Raw genomic sequence first — 14,842 nt, 5'->3', positions numbered from 1 at the left:
CAACCCGTACTCGCTACTTCCTGAGGATGGAGGTAGTAAAGTTGAGAAGAAGGAGAAGCTCCCTCCATTCTATGTGAAGGGGCAGCCGCGAGAACTGCTCGCCAAATTAAACGAACAGGTTCGCAAAGGCCTGCGTGCTGAATTCCGACTTTGCGCCGACGGAGTGAAAATCTCCGTTGCAACAGCAGCACACTACCAATCAGTGGCGGAGACGCTACAAGTGTGGAAGGTGGAACATTTCACTCACGATATTCCGTCGAAGAAGCCCCTCAAGGTCATCATTCGCGGCCTCTACGATGTCGACGTTTCCGAGGTGGAAGCGGAACTGAAGCACAACAACCTGCAGCCGATGAAGGTCTTCAAAATCGCTCGGCACAACGAGGCCGTAAAATGTCGCGACCAATTGTACTTGGTACATTTGGTAGGCGGCTCCACGACCATCAAGGAACTCCACAATGTCAGAACTCTCCTCAGCGTCGTCGTGCAGTGGGAGCGCTACAAGCCGGTTCATCGCGATGTCACGCAGTGTACCAGCTGCCTAAATTTTGGTCATGGCTCGCGAAATTGCCATATGAAAGCCCGCTGCGGAAAGTGTGGCGATCAACACGGCACGGCACAGTGCATCGTCGACACAACTGGTAAGCAACCCGTCTGCGTCAATTGCGGTGGCGCCCACACATCGACTAGTCGTTCGTGTCCCAAGCGGGCCGAATTCATCGCACTCCGGAAGAGAGCAAGCCAGCCGAAGCAAAACAAGAAGAAGCAACCTGAAATCGACCTGGAAACTGGGTTCCCACCGCTGCCTCCCCCCAGGGGCCGCCTGTCCAGCCTGCCAACCGGGGCGTCAAGCAACCCAAACCCAACGCAAGCAGAATCGTACATCCCCCCTCCAGGTTTCTGGGGAAGCCAGCCCGGCCCCACGTCGCCGGCTCCGTCATCCGACAGCATGACTCAAATCATCGCTCACCTGACCACGTTGGTGAGTGACCTGCAGAAAATGATGGTGCAAATGATGCACTTTATGATGAACTTTAACATTCACTCTCAACGCCCTTAACTGGAACGCCCACTCTGTGGGTAACAAAAAGCTGGAATTCATCGACTTCCTGCGACACCAACAAATCGATGTTGCGTTTATATCGGAAACGCATCTCAAACCGGAGACTACATTCAGCCTTCCCGATCACATCATAGTCCGACTCGACCGGGTCGGTGACCAAAAGGGTGGTGGAGTAGCCATCGCCATCAAGAGGGAGCTCCAGTTCAAGTTGCTTCCTGATTTCCGGCTAGCGTTTGTGGAAGCTGTCGGTATCGAGCTGGTAACACCTGATGGTCCCATCGCAGTCATCGCCATCTACTGCCCCACGCAGTGCAAAGAGTCAGACGGATCAACTGTAAGTCTTAAGAACGACCTCCAAAAGTTGACCCGCCGCAATGGTAATTTTATTATTGCCGGCGACCTGAACGCGCGCCATTCAACATGGGGCAATCTACGAGCGAACAAGAACGGAGCGGTGCTGGCCGAGGATCTGCAGGCAGGACATTACGTGGTCCTCCATCCGGATTCACACACTTTTTTCTCACCAAGCGGTGTGGGATCCACCCTCGATATCGTGCTAACCAACATGGCGGAGAATTGCTCTGCCCTCCGTGCCATCACTGACCTATCGTCCGACCATCTCCCGGTGGTGTTCGAGGTAGACAAAGCCGTCGAGCAGCGCCAGCAACTCCGGCGAAGGAATTATCACCGAGCGAACTGGATCCAGCTACAGCGCTACGTGGAGGAAAGTGTGGCCGAAAACCCCGCACTAGCAACGAAGGATGACATCGACAACCTGCTGCAAACCCTCTCCGATGACATCGTCGTAGCAGAGCAACGGTTCATCCCAACCACCCCGATGACATGTAAGTTTACCAACCTTGACGATGAAACCAGGCGTATTATTTCCCTTAGGAACTGTATCCGTAGGCAGTTCCAAAGAACACGTAATGTTGCTAGGAAGATCTTGTACAAAAAATTGAACAAAATCATCGCCATTCGGGTGGATAAAATTAGGAATAGGCAGTTTGCTAGAGAAATTAGGAGCTTACCGAACTATTCTAGGCCCTTCTGGCGTCTGACCAAAGTTCTAAAGAACAAGCCTAAGCCTATCCCGCCTCTTAGGCTAGATAACGAGGTTTATTTTACTCCAGCTGAAAAAGCAAACTTAATTTCGAAACATTTTATGGCTTCACATAACTTGGGCCGAGATATTGCCAGCCCGATGGAAGCACCGGTGTCTGAAAGCGTCTCCCAGCTTGCTACTTCGCGTAGTGAGCTTCCGGAGAACCGAAAAATTACATTGGATGAGTTGGTACACTGCATCAAGTCCACTAAAAATATGAAAGCACCGGGTTTCGACGGTCACTTCAACATCGTTCTGAAACATTTGGGACCTAGAGCGCATACCCTCCTGATGAACATCTTCAACCGTTGTCTGGAGCTGGGGTACTTCCCAACAATGTGGAAGCGATCCAAGGTGGTACCGATCCTGAAGCCAGGAAAGGATCCCACAAACTCGTCAAGTTATCGCCCGATCAGTTTGCTCTCCCGCTCAGCAAGCTATTCGAGAAACTCATCTACACCAGGCTACTCGAACATACCGAAGCAAACGACATCCTTTTGGAGGAACAATTTGGCTTCCGTCGGGGTCACTCGACAGTGGACCAGCTAAAACGAGTCTCGAACTTGGTCAACCAGGCCAAATCAGTCTCCAAAACAACGGTCATGGCCCTACTGGACATAGAAAAAGCGTTTGATAACGTTTGGCACGACGGCTTAGTGCACAAGCTTCTCCAATTCCGTTTCCCAACCTATCTGGTGAAAATTATCTCGGACTACCTGAAAGGTAGGACATCACACGTCAGCATAGGCAATGCACTTTCCGAACCATACGAAATTCCCGCTGGAGTCCCCCAGGGTAGCATTCTGGGACCGATATTGTACAATCTGTACACATCGGACATTCCCCCTCTGCCAGAAGGCGGAACGTTGTCTCTGTTTGCTGATGACTCGGCAATCAGTTACAAAGGACGGGTAATGCGCACTCTCGTCGCGAAACTCCAGAAGGGTCTGGATGCGTACACGAAGTACCTCGCCGACTGGAAAATTTGTGTGAATGCGGCCAAAACACAAACGATCGTTTTTCCACATCGCAACTCAGACCGGCTCAAGCCTACACGGTTAAAAACGAAAATACTAATTAGCGTGGTAATTATTATAATTATAATATAATCCTATTTTATGCATTCTGAAGATTATGAAATAAGCATTCAGCTATTTCATTTTATACTTTGTCATGCATTTCCGCGATTTATATTTTGTCGGGCATATGGACTGTCTCTCACTATTCTTGAGACTTGTGAAATCAAACTTTTTCATTGATCGTAAGTTATCCAAGCCATCGCGCTGGATCTCACCGCGTTTTCTTAGAAATCTCTTAGGTTTTCCGATAAATTTAAACATTTCCTCTATTTAAAACCGTGTACTCGAGTGGTCATCGTGGCTGTACATCTGTTAATCGGGTTGCAAGCTAAAATCAAGACAGAAAACCAAAATTGTAAGGAAGGTTCCAGGACAACGGGCACTCCCATATCGTCGGCTATTCAACTTTTCTCCGAAATCGCTTCCGGAAGGATTTGCTCCCAAGAAAAGTTTTCACCCGAAGCGATGATGAATATGACGGTAAGTCGACTGATTGCAAAATTTATGGTGTTCAGTTATCTTCCTTATCCTCATTCTGGTTTACGGCGGATCCAACTTTCGATCGAATCCTATTCGTTCGAATCCATGGCCCATTTGATTTTGCTGGCGTAAACGAGAATGCAAAACGGTTTTCGATCGAAAGAGCATTCGAACGTTAACAAGAATAGTGGTGTATATCACTATTTCGCAGTGAATTTCGTTGAGGTGTTTGATTCCGGTGGTCGTAAGAAGCGAAGAAGATTTACAACAGGAGCAGTTGCTAGCACGAAGAATCACAATTTCAGCGGTACAGCGGTGGACAAAACTGGAATGACGTTGTTTGCCTAGGCAAGCAGCAAAAAGTTTTATAAAAATGTTAAATAAAGACAAAATGTTCATTATTTTTTGTTTTTTTTTCTTTTCATTTTTCAAAACAAACTAAAACGGCTAATTTGATTTATATAATAGAATTATGCAGCTTTATGCATTACCAATAATAATTTTAGATAATTATTTCGCCGATATAAAACCAATTTATACTAGCAAAGATTTTTGCGCTAAAATGCATCCCAATGAGTGAATAGACTGAATGTAGTTTTAGTATGACATTTAATCTTTTTAGTATTTTCTTTTTTCTGCGTGTACAGCAACGATCAAGGTTTTGAACATGGACATCGACTGGTCATCAGTAGCGCGCTACCTAGGCCTATTATTTGACAGCAAGCTCCGCTTCCGTCAGCATGTGGAAGACCGAGTCACTAAAGGAACACTCATGCTGAAGCGACTATACCCGATCATCAACCGCCGGTCAAAAGCATCCACCGTCAACAAGTTGGCTGTCTACCGACAGATTGTTGTGCCCATGCTGGAATATGGGGCCCCAGTATGGAAAGGATGCGCTCAAACGCATAGGAAGAAGCTTCAAACCCTTCAAAACAAATTTTTGAAGATGATATTGAAACTACCGACACGCACTCCGACAACCGAGGTTCATCGGCTGGCAAATCTCGATTTAGTCGATAATAGATTGCAAACGATTACCAATAGGCACCAAACAAGAGCACATGTTTCAGAGTACGATCAAATAAGAAATCTCTACCCATAGTTTTAGTAATTAGGATAAGTTAGAATTAGGTAAAAAGAAAAATCTTAACAAAACGCTAAATGTTGATATGTACAAAGACAAAAGTCACACATTAAACAGGCAAAATGCCTTCGAAATACTGACTGAAGAATGAATAACGATATTGTTGACCACTTGAAATGTAAAATTATTGATGTAAAGCAAGCAAACCGAGTAATAAAATGAAATTTAAAAAAAAATGGATTCGGTTTCATTCCGTTTCGACTTCCGAGCTGGCAAGAGCTCCTCCAAACCGGCTCAGCTCCTCGCTACCAGAGGCAAGCTACGAGATGGCTGAAGAACATCGAACAAAGCCGCTTGTTGAAGCGCACATCGTCATCCGCAACGCAAATCTCATCGGGCGAGGAGGATTGCAACAAGTGCGCCGTCAAAATGTGTCCGTGTTACGCAAATTCAACAGTTCAATCGGCCCTTTTCAGAGCCAACAAATGTGTTTCAAAGAGTTGATTGTGTAATATTCCCTAATTTGTTCGAGATGATCGTCATCCGCACCGCAAATCTCATCGGGCGAGGAGGACGCAACAAGTGCGCCGTCAAAATGTGTCCGTGTTACGCAAATTCAACAATTCAATCGGCCCTTTCCAGAGCCAACAAATGTGTTTTAAAGAGTTAATTGTGTAATATTCCCTAATGTGTTTACCACATACTTGCTATAATTTCTTAATTCATCTCATAGCAGCATACAATAATTGATTTATTGCGAATAATTGACAATACGGCAATTAGAGGATGTTTCCGAGGACGCTGCTGCTGTGCCGTCGGGATGCAATAACAGCATAATGCTAATCTTGTACATCCCTTACCCAGACATCAGTTTCATACAGCCTATTTCCCAGATAAGAAAACGAAGAATTTGAAAGGAGGAGCATCACCTGCTATTCTAAGGGTATAAAGCATCCCTCCTTCGTTGAATTCGGTTTCATTCTGTTTTCGCTTTCGAGCTGGTAAGAGCTCCTCCAAATCTGCTCAGCTCCTCGCTACCAGAGGCAAGCTGTTTGTACGAGATGGCTGAAGAAAATCGACCAAAGCCGCTTGTTGAAGTGCACCGCTTGTCAGCACCGCAAATCTCATCGGGCGAGGAGGATTGCAACCAGTGCGCCGTCAAAGTGTGTCCGTGTTACGCAAATTCAACAATTCAATCGGCCCTTTTCAGAGCCAACAATTGTGTTTTAAAGAGTTGATTGTGTAATATTCCCTAAATTGTTCGAGATGGCTGAAGAAAATCGACCAAAGCCGCTTGTTGAAGCGCACATCGTCATCCGCACCGCAAATCTCATCGGGCGAGGAGGATTGCAACCAGTGCGCCGCCAAAATGTGCCCGTGTTACGCAAATTCAACAATTCAATCGGCCCTTTCCAGAGCCAACAAATGTGTTTTAAAGAGTTAATTGTGTAATATTCCCTAATGTGTTTACCACATACTTGCTATAATTTCTTAATTCATCTCATAGCAGCATACAACAATTGATTTATTACGAATAATTGACAATACGGCAATTTGAGGATGTTTCCGAGGACGCTGCTGCAGTGCCGTCGGGATGCAATAACAGCATAATGCTAATCTTGTACATCCCTTACCCAGACATCAGTTTCATACAGCCTATTTCCCAGATAAGAAAACGAAGAATTTGAAAGGAGGAGCATCACCTGCTATTCTAAGGGTATAAAGCATCCCTCCTTCGTTGAATTCGGTTTCATTCTGTTTTCGCTTTCGAGCTGGTAAGAGCTCCTCCAAATCTGCTCAGCTCCTCGCTACCAGAGGCAAGCTGTTTGTACGAGATGGCTGAAGAAAATCGACCAAAGCCGCTTGTTGAAGCGCACATCGTCATCAGCACCGCAAATCTCATCGGGCGAGAAGAACGCAACCAGTGCGCCGTCAAAATCAAACTCATCATCTGTGGTGCAGTCAAGAATCAAGCCTGTTAGGTACCATTACCACTATTATTAAACAAATCAAGCGTCCGGCTAGTGAAATTGCTCAAGATTTCAAACTTGAGCCACATTTTAAGATTTTGACTTCAGCCGTGTGGTCCAATACCTGTTGCTGATGTGTGCCATCCACACGACGAAACATTCAGCTGGTTCGTCGTATAAGCAGAGAACTTGTTCATTGCATTGCATTGAGGATTTTTCGTTTAACCATGGCAATCAACTGATAATATCCTGTAGTGCCATTTATCTATAACAGCATTCGTGCTAACAAAGCCTTTGGCTGTTTTTAGGGCCACCACATGTAAGTAAAAGAGTTATCGGAGTAATATTTCCGACTTAATTTATTACATTGCCAAGCAATGAATAATATTTCTCTCAAACCATAAGAACTACAAAGCGATGACTGGATCTACTACTGAATCACTACTGTTCTTTCCAATGCTACTGTATATATACATATACATATACATCCTGAAGTGAAATTTCACATTTTCATAGATAAATATGACGAATGATTGACCAAATTGCAAATCGTTATATGCATTAATATTTACGAAAGTTTCGAGCACTGAAAACAGTATGAAGTCAAAACGAGCAACAACAATGACATCAAATTCAGTTACATAAACCATCGTGGTCCTACGTCACCAGCTCGTACAACCCCATAGGGATGTACCCTTATAGTTTTTTTCAAAACTGAAAACCAGGAAAATCTATTAGTAGAATCCGATTTTTCTTCTAAACCATAGATTATATTAAATGTTTTTATAAAAAGGTATAATTTACCTTTACTAATAAAATAAAAATCGAATTCACAAATTTTCATCAAGCACTTTCTGCTTCGAAATTTGCTTCTTCTTTTTGGAAGCATGATGATGACTGTCGTTCGACACGAAGTCTAACCGCAATTTAGTTCGCTATGGGTTGATCACAAACAAATTAGAATTTTTGAACATGGAAATCGATAGCAAAGTTCATCGATTTCATCATGCCAAACTCATTGCGCAAATCGATTAATTGATCAACTTGAACATGATGATCATGACATAAGCTAATCATAAGTAAAACACACTGAATCCGTGTTGGGATGATGATCTGTGCGTCCGTAGGTTGACGCATACGAGTCCGAAGAGAAAGCTTCCGGAACTTATGTGGCAAAATTATAGAATCCCTGTTGTCGGTTGATGAATCAATCCATGAAGCAAAACAAAGAAATATAATGTGTAACACACACTAAGTTTGCAAGAAAATCACAGCAAATCGATATGAACGTTCATGAATCGATCCATAATTTTAAACACACAGATCGAGCGTGTGGTTTTTTATCAGTGTAGAAACAACATTTTAAAAATTTAGAGAAAAGGCAATACAATCTTAGTATGTTCTAATTAGAACGCGCTTTAAACAAAATTAGGTACAAGTAGGTGTTTGTGCAAAGATATGTGTAAGTCCCTACAATCAGATGTATTTGGATGTGTAGATGTATACCAGTTAATGACAATAAAATCAGTTATAGGTTGACCATTGCAATGGCAACATGTCGACATACTCCGCCTAATTTACTCCCGATATCACACAACGGATAATTGGTCCTACCCGTGCGCGAACAGTTGGAATTTTAGTTTCAAAGTTGATTTGCGGTACCTAAATTAAAATGAATCATTTGCTAAAGCAACACAACAAGTTATTGAACACACAGTTAAACAAAACAAAAGCGAAAAAGGTTGAAGCTCAAATGTTGTTACAGAATCACTTAAAATGTAAAACATACAACAATGTAAAATAACCAGAAATAAAGTACCGTAAAACGGGGTAACTTTGATAGTTTTTTTTGAAGAAAACTTGAATATTTTTGCATGCTGTTTCAAAGATTTACAATTTATATTTTTAAAACAAGTACTGGCATCCTAGCTATCGATTACAGTCGATAAATTGGCAAAAGATTCATTTTGAATAGATATATAATTTTTCATATAATCGAAAGTTGGTTTTCTGTTTTGGGGTAACTTTGATAATGGAGTATGATTCGAACAAAATTGAATGAATAACGAACATTTGTAGGGCGTTGCATACCTCTAGGCGTTTAACGTTATATGGAAATTTCTGACTTAGATTACAAAAATGATCCCAGTTTGTGAATATGCTTTTCGCTAAGAGATTTGAGACCGTATTTAAGTTCTATGATAACTAGGCTAAATGAAAACCAATTACATAAAAAAATTGAAACCAAATTTGGAATTTTTAAATTGTTCATTTTATTGAACAATAAATCAATTAAAACAGAATCATATGCTCCAGAAACATCCAAGAAAGTTGAAACAACATCCTGCTTTTTATTGAAGGAAAGTTGAATTTGTGAAGCCAAAAGTGAAACACAATCACGGGTACCACGACCTCTTCTAAAACCAAATTGAGAAGATGGAAAAATGTTGTTATCTTCAGCCCATAATTCAAGGCGGTTTAAAATCATTCGTTCAAACAGTTTACGAAAACATGACAGCAAACTAATTGGTCTTCTACTATCTGCAAATGAAGGATCTCTACCAGGTTTCACAATACTAATAACTTTAATGAAACGCCATTCAAGAGGTACAATGTTCTGATATAAGAAAGAATTATAAATTGAAAGTAAATGAAGTTTTCCTTCATCTGGCAAATTCTTCAATACAATAAATTTAATATTATCAATTCCAGGAGCAGTATTTTTGGTAATGGATAACGCCATATTAAATCCAGCCAATGAAAAAGGATTGCAAAGTTCCGGAAAATAATTAAAAGAATTTGTCTTGAAATGTATTGGAGGAGGTACAAAATCAGGACATATTTTTGAAGAAAAATCATCTATCCATTTTTCCGAATATTCCAAAACAGTGGGAAGAGACGATTTATAATTCCTTAAATTACGAGCTACAGACCATAACTTCGATAAAGAAGTCTCTCTGTCAAGATTTTCAACAAAATTTTTCCAATAATAATAAGATAAGTGGTCAACTATTCAAAACTACATCAAATAGTGATCGTAGAACAGATTGTAAGCGTTTTGAAAATGCTAAAATTGTGTATTTTTTAAATTCGTATAAAAAGCCTAAAATGTTCATGATTCAAATGAAAACTGCTCTTACATGAAGTGTCATACTAATATTCTTTAGTTTTGCATTCGTTTTGCTTAACTGATTAACAGAAATTATGATATTTCATTTAGTATGCGGTGGGTTACGCACTATCAAAGTTACTCGCATTATCAAAGTTACCCCGTTTTACGGTACGTATCAAAGCAAAGCAATGTTTAGGCCTGTCGTCGGACCACCTTCCGTTGGTGTTCGAAATGGACCACGTTATCAACCAACGCCAAAAGTACCAGCGGCGCAACAATCATCGAGCGAACGGGCCTCAAGCTACAGTGATTCATTGAGGTCCGTGTTCCTGAGGACCTTCCACTGGCGACGGTGGAGGAAGATATCGACGCTACGCTGCTTCACGGAAGACAACGCTGAGGCGGAACAGAGAAAATCGACTCATATTATGGATCAAAATACTATAACAGCAATTTATCTGCAAGGTAAATGAATGATATTGTCAGCCCGATGATGGAATCGGTGTTTCAAAGTGTTGTCCAGTTTGCCCATTCGCCAAGCGAGTTACGGGCGGTCCATTAATTACGTAAGGGGTTTTGGGGGGAGGGTGGTTTTGAGATTTCTTACGCGCCATACAAATCATTTTCAATTTGCATACAAAAAATCTTACCATGGGGGAGGGGGGGTCGAAAAACCGCCAAAATTGTCTTACGTAATTGATGGACCACCCCTTACCGGATGAACAGCCTGGAAAGGACCCTATTAGCCCAACGAGATACCGCCCGATCAGTATACTATCTGTGATCAGTAAACTTTTCGAGATGGTCATCAACATCCTTCCGGACGAACAATTCGGTTCTCGGCGGGTCATTCTACGGTCCACCAACTCCATCGCTCGGGCGAAGGCCGTTTTGAAGACAACCATCATGGCACTGACGTGGAAAAGGCATTCGACAAGGTGTTGCACGACTGTCTGGTGTACAAGTTGTTCCGGTACTATCACCCAGTATACCTGGTAATAATTATATCCGACTACCTTGATGGTAGATCATCACAGGTCTACATAGGCAGCATCCGATCACCACCGGCGTCCCCCAGGGAAGTATTCTGGGACCGTTGCTGTACACCTCAGATGTTCCACCGCTGCCAGGGGCAAGCACACTATCACTGTTCGCCGACAATATCGCGATCATGCGCTCCCTAGTATCGCAGCTTTAGAGCGGACTGGATACCTATATCCTGTACCTCACCGACTGGAAGATATGTGTGAACGGTGCAAAAGCGCAGGCCATTGTGTTCCCGCACCGAAACTCTGACCGCCTGACACTGACCGACGACAGATATCGGATCGGAGTTTGAGAGCATTCCATGAGGTCCAGTATGTTAAATTAGAATTAGAATTTAGTAGTGGGGAACAATAAAATAAATAGGTACAAAGTGCACGAAGTTTGTATGGGATTTTCGTTTCAAATATATTGAAAATTGACCCTTGGTCACTGTTTCGTTACTGTATACTGCCCATAATCGCATAACAGTCCCATGTCGACATTTGGCCGATTTGCGTTTTTTGCATAAATCAACTTAACATCGTCAGAAGATCGATAAAAACTGTTAAAAAAGTAGCCTTTGTTCCTAACTTGTACAAAAACAAACCCCATTTGTGTTGTCCCATCTTGAAAATATTCGCATAACAGTCACATCAAAGTCCGTATAGTGATCGGGCTCAGAATGGGTACCACTTCTAGTACTACATTCGGACTCTCGATACTACTAGTTATTCACTGATGTGTAGCGAAGTGAAAGGAAATCAATTATGCAGTGAAACCTCCATGAGTCGATGTTCTATGTCTTAATATCGACTCATGCAACCATACTTAAACAAAATTTCATGGTAACTATGATGATTCGCTCAAACAGCTTTCCAAAGCATTTCTATTCCATAACTCGATGTTTCCATGAGTCTATGATTCCTTCAGATATCGACTCAAGGAGGTATGACTGTATTTAATACACTCTTGCTTACGACATTGTAAATGTCATGTATTCACGTTGTTTCGAAAATATTTTTAAATTAGTGGATATCACACATAATTATGTATTTTCAATTACGATGCATTACAAATTTTCATTCCAAATAAGGCTTATACAAATATTAATCTTCTTTTATGTCCGTAGGTAACCATTTGGGTGGTAAGAGGGGAATAAAAACAAATGAGCAACCAAAAATAAAATAAAATAAAGTTCATTTTACATTTTTTTATTTAAATTTTGTAATGATTCTTTGCTGGTGCTCAGGAATATCGAACTAAAACTTATTTTTGCGTTTTTCGATAACTGGTAAAGTTGACTTAAGGAGTACTTGTTTGTAAGCGTGCAAAATAAAAACTTTTCAATGCGAAAGCAAGATTTCCATATAAAAACAATCATCAATTACATCGTCTTCTTCATCTGCTTATTGGGAGAATACAGAAAGACTTTGGCTCGGCACATCCCACGAGCCACTGTATTTTAGATCTGCGGACAAGGCTTACAGCAGTTGCCTGAAAAATTTGTTTCGTCATTCTGGATCTCCCATATAACAGATTAGCTAGGTTGTTCTGGAACATCTCGAATCATTTCCATCGGATTTCATTTCCGCATTATCCAAAAGATGATCGTCTGGGTCTCTCATGACTGGGACTCATGACTGTAAGGGCATTTCACATCATAACGTGTGTTTTGAGAAATCATTCAATCCAATGTTTTTTTTTTTATCTGGTGATTTATCCATGGACATACAGTATACTATCCGTAACTGGCTATTCCGTATCTCGAAATCGAGTTATAGAATGCGTAGTATAAGTGGGTTTTCATGGATACCTCGATGGTCCCTTTAACCAAAGTTACCCTGATTTTGTGTTCTTTAACACGATATTTCCCTAACTCGATAGTCGCCTTAATATCGAGTTACGAAGAGTTGACTGTGCTGTAATAACTAAATTTTTACGGCCAAAGAACATAAATAGCAAATGAAACAACCAGTGTATTAATAACAATGAGTGTTTTAGTAGCTGTCGAACGAGCCGATGAACATGATGGGACTGGTATGCAATTACATTGGTATATTATATTGTATAATCGCATAACAGTCTCGCTACGATTTTTATGCATTTTAAGGCAAATTTTCAACTTTAATTCAAAAGAAATTTAATAGGTTTGTTCGTGTACTCAACAAACAGTGATATGTAGCAATTTAAAACATTTTAGGCCAAATAAAGACTCAAAATGGAGCGAAATTGTTTTCACATGTCAATCGTCTTTTTCTTTTTCAGTTTGCCGTTTTCCAACATGGGACTGTTGTGCAAAGAGGGGCAGTATACTAATTGATCGTGTTCAATTGGGTCCAGAATGACAAATACACTAGCTGATACCCTTCTTCTTCTTCTTTCTGGCGTTACGTCCCCACTGGGACAGAGCCTGCTTCTCAGCTTAGTGTTCTTATGAGCACTTCCACAGTTATTAACTGAGAGCTTACTATGCCGCCAATGACCATTTTTGCATGTGTATTTCGTGTGGCAGGTACGAAGATACTATATGCCCTGGGAAGTCGATAAAATTTTCAACCCGAAAAGATCCTCCACCAGTGGGATTCGAACCCACGACCCTCAGCTTGGTCTTGCTGAATAGCTGCGCGTTTACCGCTGCGGCTATCTAGGCCCTAGCTGATACCCTAATGAACATAATTGCAGAAGGTTGTATCTGAATTTAAGCTCATTTTCATTAACATTTCAGTAGTTGAAAGTTAGGCTTAGATCAGAACTCCCGTACAGTCACATATATGCACGCATCTTGCGCAGCAGCTCGCCCAGCGTCATAGGTGGCTATGATGCATCTAGTAGTAACCTTCATGCTATGTGCCCCGTGGAATTATACAACTTTATTTTTCTTCCGTACTGTGCTGGGCCAGTCTAATGTCCAGAGAGGTATGAACAGCGAAAAGATTTGTATCAACGCGGCGAAGACCGAGGTCATCTCTTACTCTATTACCAATCCCCTATACTCGATCCAGCAGAGGATTGTTAAATCACGCTCGGTGGATTAAATGTGGAATGGTCTGATGTGGCCGACATCAGGTTGACAAAACGGTCACAGAATGTAGCATCGTGTTCAAAGCACTGATCATACGGAAGTCAACCTTGTCTCTGAAGAACAAGCTTGCTGGCTACAGACAGATCATCCTTTCTGTCATTGAATATAGTGTATCAGTCTGAGAGAATTGCGCCAAAACTCACCATCTGAGGCTCATTTGAATGACTCGTTACAGTCCTCCGATGATGGGAACATCTAAGGTCTGAAATTAAAACACTCGATAAGCGCTTTGGTGAGTCTAACATTTAGACCAACAGGTCATCTGGCAAGTTGCCAACATTCAGATCAGAGAACATTGTTCCTCACCCCTAGGTTATAAAATTATTAGTAGTCAAGTATATGATAGTTGGAATGACAAATTGTATCTTTAAAAATGGCCAAAGCAATTAATGGATAAAGATGAATTAGAGTGAAATCACAACAACTCGAACAAGTTGCAGAAAACAAATTCATTTCTCAGACACAAATGCCATGGAAAAATGGTAAATTGTCTTTAATTATATATATATATATAGCAATACCGTAAAACGGGGTAACTTTGACAGTTTTTGACGTTGGATAACGTCTTAAGGTTCATTCACATATTTCATAACGCCAAAATTGGCAATTTTTGACACCCACCCACCCCCTCGTAACCCTTTTTTATATGGTTAGTCTACACATTTTGTATGAGCTGTAACATTTTGAGGACACCCATCCACCCCCTTCAGCGTTATGAAATTTGTGAACAAGCCCTTACGGCAACATACTGGGGTAGGGGAATTAGGGGCATAATGGACACGTTAAGCAAATGTTCGTTTTAAGACCCTTAAATGGCAATGTTTTTAATTTACCCCCGGCT

The 14,842-nt window shown here is 41.5% G+C and overlaps 1 long non-coding RNA gene across 1 annotated transcript; it reads left to right on the top strand.

Moving 5' to 3' along the window:
* Window positions 1-3,628: 3,628 nt before the first annotated feature.
* LOC110677646 lies at window positions 3,629-4,125 on the top strand. Its single transcript, XR_002501096.1, has 2 exons — window positions 3,629-3,724; window positions 3,936-4,125. It is a non-coding gene; the product is annotated as an uncharacterized LOC110677646 (long non-coding RNA).
* The last annotated feature ends 10,717 nt before the right edge of the window (window positions 4,126-14,842 follow it).

Source organism: Aedes aegypti, chromosome 3 (assembly GCF_002204515.2).
Source record: "Aedes aegypti strain LVP_AGWG chromosome 3, AaegL5.0 Primary Assembly, whole genome shotgun sequence".
NCBI lineage: Eukaryota > Metazoa > Arthropoda > Insecta > Diptera > Culicidae > Aedes > Aedes aegypti.
The sequence above is the reverse complement of the archived record's forward strand: the minus strand, read 5'-3'. Positions and strand labels throughout refer to the sequence as shown.